Source organism: Centroberyx gerrardi, chromosome 9 (genome assembly GCF_048128805.1).
Source record: "Centroberyx gerrardi isolate f3 chromosome 9, fCenGer3.hap1.cur.20231027, whole genome shotgun sequence".
Lineage (NCBI taxonomy): Eukaryota > Metazoa > Chordata > Actinopteri > Beryciformes > Berycidae > Centroberyx > Centroberyx gerrardi.
In genome coordinates, this window is record NC_136005.1 from 22878803 (window position 1) to 22888259 (window position 9457).

A 9457-nucleotide genomic window follows, 5' to 3' on the forward strand; every position below is an offset into this window, starting at 1 on the left:
CATTAATCCCATTAAAGAGAAAGCTGCCATTATATAAAAAGAAAAAAAATAGAGTCATTGCTTCCAACACAGGTGGCCTGCATTAATTTCAGAGTGCTTAATTGTTTAGAGGAAGTTCTCTGTTTTAAAATGGCCGACTACTTTTAAATGGAGGCTCGTTGGCTCTCTGGATGCTTTCTTTTTCAGTGGCTGCAGGGCCAAGGCGGGGTGTGAAACTGAAGTGTGACATTCACTGTTACATGGGTGGGTGAGCCGTGTACAATTCAGTCAGAAGTCAGTCAGAGTCAGAAGTGTGTGTTTGTTCATGCTAGCGAGCGTTCAAGTGTTCAAGCATGACAGAAAGAGGTAGAGAGAGAAGTATTGGGAGAGAGACGAAGAGGTGGAGAGAAAGAGGACATAGAAATGCAGATATTTTGTGCAGGTCAAAGGTCACAGTTAAGTAGCAATCAGAACTCAAATTCTCACTAATGCCTATCCTGGAATTGATTAAACCAGCCTGACATACTGTAATAACTGGAGTTCCTCTGTCTTCTTCTATGTATCTGTATCTGTCTCTCACATATCAGCTGTTGTCTCTGTCACTCTGTATCTCTTTCTCTGTCTCTCCTTTCTCCTCTCATTGACATTTACCATAATAATGTCTTCCGATTATGACAAGCACAATCCCCCTCCTCCCAGAAACTGTTTTAATCGTGCAGCACGATGAATATTTCCGACCTCACTTCTTCATTTTGAACCTCATGGTTCCCCTTTTTTTTTTTTTTTTTGGTAAATTCTCAAGTCATTTACTTTACTGCTCTTGCTCAGTCTGCTCTGCTCTGCCAGGAAACACAGCCGACTCAGAATGGAACACGGAAGTGGTCGAGCAGCGTTTTGATCGCACAAACTCTGTCCCGCTGCAGCCGGAGCACGCTTCAAAGTCTGAGTGGCACACAGTTTCTCTCATCAAGCTTGACTTTACAAATGGAAGACTGTGTGTGGAAACTAATGCGTGCAAGCTTTATTTTACCCCGGGGCTACGCTGACCCCAAGTTCATTCTAAGCTCTTATTCTATGGAATCATGTATTATTTCACTAATGTACTGAGAGGGAATTGAAATGAATTCTTTAACTGACAAGGGCAGCATAGCAGAATAGGACAAGTTGAACATTAGACACACTGACTAGTGTATGTGTGTTAGGAGAAATCTTTATCACTACATTATGTCTGCTATACAGTGTTATGACAGAACACCATCAGATGCATATTTGTCATCCAAATAAATAGTGGGTGTTTCAAAAGTAGGTATACATTTTTACACACATTATTAATACTAATATTTTTGCTGTTTTCAGGTACATGTATTATTTATGGACTATTGAATGTAGAATTATTTTGTTAAATCTAAGTTGTTTTTCATTATTATTATTATTATTATTATTATTATTATTATTATTATTGTCATTATTATTATGATTATTAATAATAATCATAATAATAATAATAATAATAAAAAAAATTGCATGCCTACTTTTGAAACACCCAGTATCTCAACTATGGAAAGTCATGGTCATTCAACAGAAAAGTGAAGGAAAATATTGAGACACCATGTCACGCATTGTACCACAATGACTCACCCTGCACACTGGCTGAGAAACATGTTAGAGAGACATGACAAATATTGACCCTGATGCTCTTACTGTAGATAACAACAATAGCCGATACACCTTGATCTCTGCTAGAAAGGATGAACAGAGCGAGAGGGAATATGTTCAGCTCACACGTGTTTAGAAATGTGTAAGCTGGAAATAGAAAGAGTGATTGACATGTGGCAGAGTGACAGGCCTCTGAGTGATGCTGGAGGCAGTAAGGGGGGATTGAGTTGGCACACGCACATACACATGCACACACATGGGCATGGAGATACACACATACACACACACACACACTCATGTGTATGTGTTCACACACATATGCCACACACGCACACTCATACAGCCACTAGGGTTGAAGTCAACTATCAGTCTCTTCTTTCTCAGAGCTTGCAGGGACACACCCCGAAAAGTCTTCTCATCTCTGACAGACATACCTCACACACACACACACACACACGCACGCACACACATGCACACACACACGCACACACACACACACACGCAGACACACTCGCACGCGAACAGTGCCAATGTAGAACAGAAACATGTTTGCAAAAATTCCCATGGCTTTTCACCAAAGGAAAGAACCCATTTAGAGACTTCTTCTTATTAAGAGCAGTCTTTGATGGAACATAACTGTTTCTGCGTTTGCCAAAAGGACTCGCAAACCTGTCACTTTTGACTTCCCACATGACAAAAGAGGCATCATATTCTCATCAGTCTGTGTTGCGTTGTCTTGTTTTTTGGGATTTGAAAAAAGTTTAAGAAATGCTGTTCTTATGGAATAACACACAAAAACTAAAGAGGGGTACAACTCAAAGACACGATACATGGCTTGTCATTTCTGCCTTCTGGTTTTACATCACATGATTACATTTTATGTGCTTATGTTTTTCAATTTTCAAAAAAAAACAAAAAACATCAGTTGCCCCCGCCGACAGATTCATATCTCTATCTCTGACATGACAAATGTGTCGCCTCCTCACTCGCTCATCAACCATACGCTACAACTAGAAAGCAGTTCCTGAAGTTAGCAGTTTAGATCAGAATAATGGACCTTATCATCTGCGGTACATTATGGTTTTTTTTTACATCATTCAAAGAATCAGCTTTTTTGCCTCTAGAAGACTTTCAGATGACAGAATGCTAGGACACAACTTCACAAACCGCGATAGTCTTCCCACTGTCCTTTTTATAAAGAAAGTAACGCTGTTGCCATCGCAGGCGGCTACTTACAGTCGGCCAAACCAATCAGCCCAGCAAAGAGCAGCAGGATCTTCAGTCCACAGAGACCTGCCATATCCAGGAGTCAGGGTGTGTGTGGCCAGACACCATACGTCCTAGCGGGGACCAACAGAGGACATTCACACACCACCAAAAAAGAAAGTTGTATTTCCTATTCTTATTGAATCGCGAAGAGAGAAATAAGTCTAAATGGTGTCTAATTTTTTAAAGCTACGTACGCTTTCTGTCTGGACTTATCAGTTGACACAGCTTCCTGAACTTGTTCCCCAAACCCTAGACCTCGCCTCTGGTTTCAAGTCGAGCGAGTGATGTCACAGAGTCTTCCTCCACCTTACCTTTTCAGCGACAGGAAGTTTCATTTCAGCTACGCCACTAAGAACAGGAAGTCCTCTCTCATCTAATCCTCACATCTCTTTTCTCAAGCGTGTAAACCCTCTGACTTACAAAAAGAAAAGCACGAAGCTTAGCTTTAGGGTGAAGCTTTATGTCTACAGACTTCTACTCATCTTCAAAGGTAGTGGTTGGCGTACTGTATTAGGCTTTTATACACATGCTCAATGCACGGATGGTTTCAAACCCACAGTTTAGTCCTATATTAACAGACACGGTAAAGAAGGGAATAGCAGGTTTGTACGTTCTTTACACACATGGAGGCCTCCAGGATAGTGTGCCTCGTCTTCCTCGTTGGTAGACTTTTGTTCTAAAGCCAGTTCGTACTGGGAGTGTGGGTAGATACACAGCATCACAAGGGCTTTTAGATCTGAGACACAAGACATACAATAGTGAAACTTTTTAGCGCTCTCCTTCTTTCTGACTGACTCCTCCCTGCTCTTAGGCTTACAGGCCTAGTTTGGCCATGCATTAAAATACACACGAGGAGCTATAGCACTGCAATGTACAAGATGAGAGGTGCAGTCTCTTCTCTCTCACGCTTTGTTCGGCCCTTTTTCTCTCCGTCTAAAGGAAGAAAAACGCGCGGCCATTGGCTCCAGAAGTGGATTTCTTCATTTCTGCTGTTCCCTCTGTGAAATGCGTTTATGTGGATGTTAGATCTCTTCAAAGTCATTGATCGCGCACGGTGTTTGATCAACACACTCTGCCTCGGAGCCCAAAATGCTTTACTTCTGTTTACATACACAAGAAAATGGGGGATAAAAGAGGAAAGAGAGGAGGAGAGAAGCTCTCCAGGGAATAAGACAGCCGCTTTAGAGAACAAGACTCACACACTGGGTGGCGAGCGGATGTGAATCTGGATGAAACACACAGTCAGCTATTTCATACAGTTATCCAAAATAATATACGCAACTAAACAGACCCATTTGTGAGTTTATACAGTTATACATTGAATTGATAGAGGCTCTTATTTTTACTTTACCTTAGATATAGATGCAGATGTGAATCTGAGTGAGGTGGCAGGCTGAATCTGTATGATATACAGTCCAGAAAAACAAAGGAATACACAGGCAAGACCACATAGATCAAGGCATTTTTAAACATTATATTGAATAAATGGAGGTGCTTATATTTTGATTTTTATTTCTATGCCATATGCTATCTGTATGGAAATCATTTTGAGTCAGAAACCCTGCAGGCTCTGTAATTAGTTTTCCATCAAATATCTCACATTTTTAGTATGCAGATCTAAATATAGATTTCCTCTTAGACCAGTGAAACAGACGCTATGTGGGTATTTCCACTTCTTGACAGTATAGATTTGCTGTAATCAGGGAAGTAGCTCTTGAGCAAGCAGCTTAATGCTCACGCAAGCCAAATGTAACTTTATATATTTAACCAATATGAGAATGACATAAAGGTTTGACCAACTGTGTGTGTTACTGTATGTACAGCACCAAGCAAGTCCTCTTTAATGTAATGCAATCCATCCAGCAGAGTCACTTACTGTTTACTATAAAGACTCACATTTAGACATGGAGGATGGCTTGGTGTATGGTGACACATGTGGTGCCTCTATTGCCCCACCACTGTCTTTGTATGTTTATTTCAATGGATTTAGGGCATTCCACTCTATTTGACTGAATGAGCTCTTCATAAAGGGAATGACACCATGTGTTATGATAGTGTTGAGTATAAATTGTCATGTTCTGTTTACATGTTTACATTGTTGCCTTGTTGTCTGCAAGGGAGCTTCATGCAAGTAAGTGTTTCATCGCACCACAGTGCAAACAAAGAAAACCCTTCCATGTGAAATTAACAGCTAAATATGAATTTCATGTGTTTTGAAGCTGTAAATAGCTGTTAGCATGTTAGGGTAACTTGGGGCAAGATGAGGGCCATCTTCAGAACAATGTCCATTTTCTGTTCAAATAAATATAATTTGAATATCAATATCATATGTACACAAGATGGATGCTTAGGTGAACAGATTTAGATTATTCTGACCTGACTTTAAGATCAACATAAATGTAACATGAACATAAGAAAATGATCTGTGTTTTCTTTGTTTTTTTTCATTTTGAAGTGACTGGCCTATGACAAGTCACAGTTAGAGGATTTTCTAAAACAAAAATAAACATCTTTAAATAGCCTACTACTGACATGTTTCTTTATTATCATTGTATTATTATTATTAGTAGTAGTAGTACTAGTAGCTAGTAGTAACACTTATTTAAAGCCTTTTCTGATTTTTTTTTCTCTCAGCAGGCTTACACTAGCAAAGAAATTCAAGCTAACTAGCTATGCTACAGCTAGCTAGGAGAGCTAGCAATATTCTCTCAACATGGCTAGTTAGCTTGACTGATAAAGTTTTTTGTTCAAATGGATTTCTCCCTCTTTGATTCCCCTGTCAACTGTAAAACAAAAACAAAACAAAAATTGTACAGCCGTAAGAAAAAATACAGATTCCTATTTCTTAATGTCAAAAAATTACATAAGGGTAGCCTACTCTTTGGAGTAGGCTACCTCCCAACACTGAAATGAGTTGGAAGCTTTTCAAAGATGGCTGTTACCATCGAGGAAATGATCCAAAATAAAATTTGTCTCAATCTAGTGGTCATGAGTTGAATTGGTGGGGGTGTCTTACCTTAGTGTGTGTATGTGTGTGTGTGTGTGTGTGTGTGTGTGTGTGTGTTGGTGGTGGTGGTGGTAGTGGTGGGGGTCTTACCTTAGTGGGGCGGCTTCTGGGTTACTCTATTTATGATATATATGAACGTGTCTTTAACCATGCTACCTTGTTACCACAGAATACTGCAAGAGAAGCATCATCATTCACACATGGGCCAAAAGCTGCTCAGTGACAGAACTGTGAAGGCCTTGTTTTGGGACGGTGGGTCGTAGGAGGCTGTGTCAGGCCGCAAGATGGAGGGAAACTAGGGGGGCACTTCCCTCCCACATAACAGAACTTGTCTAGTAACATTTCAGAGGGAAACACTGATCTTACTGTAGGTAAGGTAGGCCTAGCTTTCCAGTGTGTGTAAAGTATCAGGCAAAAAATAAAAATAGGGTAGGACTTTCCCTCTTATCAGTCAGCACAAGCAAATGTCACCGCCAGATATAGAAAGTTGATTGACAGAAGGTAGTTTTCAGTGACTCCCAAAGGACTATCGTGTGAAAATGGTGACATAGTTACCAATGTGTTAACAGTAAAAGTCTCTCTGGCCTCTATTTTGAGCTCTGGATCCTTATGTAGGGGCGTGAGCTAGATGAGAAAATGTGTCACGACATTTCTACACTTCCCTAATTTCACCTTGAAAAAAAAAAAAAAAATTCTAAAATCTGGGGTTAGGACTCAAAAGTCTCACGTAGCTTCCTCTCCCCTCCCCTCCCCTCCTCTCCTCTCCTCTCCTCTCCTCATATTGTAGACAGTTCTAAAACCAATTCAAACGCTCAAGCGTTGCTTTCTTTTCACCTCAGACAGGAGTGTGCTTATTGATAACACATCATGCCTTCACAGAAACAGCTAGGAAATCTGTTTCTTACTTGTGTAGATCCATGCCACTGGACGATTAATTATTTTCTCCCACTTGCTGTGCATTTTAATCACTGCTAACGTCGACAACACATTACAATGGCAGCAAGAAGCAGAGTGGGAGAAGGAGGCCACTGACACCTATTGAAGTTATAGCTCTGTTAGTTCCTCTGTGCAGTCGCAGCTGTGACCACAAGGAGGTGAGATAAAAATGGATTGCTAGCGATGCGTGTGTGTGGGTGTGTGTGTGTGTGTGTGTGTGTGAGAGAGAGAGAGATGCTGCACCCAGATGCACACAATCTTTCCTCTGCTCTTTGCATAGTGCACCTACACTTTGTATGTGGGTTACCCACTTAAGGGTTTCAAACTTTGCCAGCCTCGCAGTTCACCTCATTCAACATCTGCCTATTGTCTTCTTCTCAACAGAATTTCTACACATTGTTTTTGTATTTTTTACCATGCGGTTGTAGGCCTTGTAAACATAATAGCCATGATGTGAGGGTGAGCAAAAAGTTATGAAACAGTCATTCCACGTAATGTATGTCATGATCGGTTACAGTCAGGATGTGTTTGATTTAGAACGCAAATATCTTACGTCATCGAAACAGCCTTATAAATAGAAAACAATCATTTCAGTTTTGTAAAGCACTTTAAAAACAGGGGTGAAATCTTTTTTTTTTTTAAGTCTAAGTCTTTAGTAGACCCACACATGCAGATCAGAGAAAGCTTTTCTTTCTTGTGTTTTTTATTTCTACTGTAGCTCCATTTTCATTATTCCATTTGAAACAGCATGTTTTAGGTAAAGTTAAGGTGAAGAAAGTGCCTCATGTTACAGTGGCATCCAAGGTGAGGAAAATACTTCATATGAAAGTTGCATCCAGCAGTTTCAGAGTGCTGTGCCTGTTAACTGCAAAAACTGTTCAACTATAAAACATAAACATGTTGAAAACACACTCATTCAGTGGCAACTATAAATGTCAGTGGTAAAATGATGAAGACGTTAGGTCAGCAGGCTTTGAATGATATCTTGTTAACCATTCTGCTCATTATGTACGTATGTGTTAACCACTGCAAGTAACACTATACTGTAGATCTGTCTGTCGATATGCAGGAACAAAAAACATCTGGGATTTACAAGATAGTCTGGTTACAAAAATACTACAATACTGCAATCATTTTATTATTCAACACTCAAATAAAAGCTATGCATTATTACATACATCAGGAAAAACACATACAGGCAGCTACACTAAATCCATAAACAAAGCCTTCCATCTCTGCTTCCACAGATTTCTGTTGCCAGGCCATTATCTTAAACTAAAGAGAGTCGTGCCACCTGCATTTTAGCATAAGAGCAGAGCAGAGCAGAGCAGAGCAGAGTGTTGGACATTCGAGTCAGAACAACCTCTTTCACACTTCCTCTTTCTCCTTCCTGTTTGCAGTCTGTGGCCCACAGCGACATGGTGCACCGCAACACTGGCAGGCTTCATGATGCACACTGCGCTCCTCGGCTCTTTGGCCTGCAGAATTGCTTGTTTCTTTTTATTGCCATTCTTTTTCCAACAGTCGGAGGTTTAGTACTGAGCGTACCTTTCATACAAAGGCAAACCACTCAAGTTTCTGTAAGGAAATTATTTTATCATTCCTCCAGTTCTCCGTCTCGGCAGTGAACCGGTATGTTGCATCACTTAACCAACAAAGTCAGCCTCCACCCCCAGAGCTTCACAACATTATTACTGTACCAGAGACGGAAATGAAGCAGAGTTTGTGTAACGCAAAACCACTGGAGGGCAGTGTGGGTTCATGTTGCCCCACAGCCGTTCCCCTTCCTCACACATTTCTCTCCTTGCTTGTTTTTTAGGAATAGCCAAGTGGCTGAATGCATTTTATACGCACACAAACACATGTACACACACACACACACACACACACACACACATACACTCAGTGTTGCGATTTGGACTCCTTTTGGCTCCTCTCTACCGATGACTGACAGGTTCTTAACGAGAGCAGCCTAGAGCGTTTGCCCTCCAGGCCTGTACATCAACCATCAACACACACACACACACACACACACACACACACACTCACTCACTCCCATATTTACACACACCCAAACATGCGCATCATCCACACATATCCCTCTATCCGCAGACATGCACTGTCCCATTTCCCAGGCTCAATCAGTGTGTCCATCGCTCCGGGTGTGTTTGACAGTCACTGGGAGACGGTTCGGGTTTAGCCGTGTTATTATGTTTCTATGAGGCAGCCTTCATCCAACACGAGGAATGTCAGTCGCACCATTGTTCAGTAAGGTTCAATACAAACACATAACAGCGCCACACAATACCACTAAGGGCTGGCAGAAGTACATGTGCATAAATTGTGTTTGTGTGTGTGTGTGTGTGTGTGGTTATTGTGAGGGCCACGGTGATGAGGCGGCATAGCTGGGGAGGTGAAGATGGAAACCCGGAGCAGCGCATTTTCTCCCCCCCCACCCTACCCCACCCCGCCCCCCATCCCCACCCTCATCCCTTCATGATTCATCCCTCCTTTCACCTCTGTTCCCCCTCTTTCTACGGAGGAGAGAAAAACCAATTAAAATACCGCGCGGATGGATACGATGAAGAAAGACATACCTCCTCCGTGACA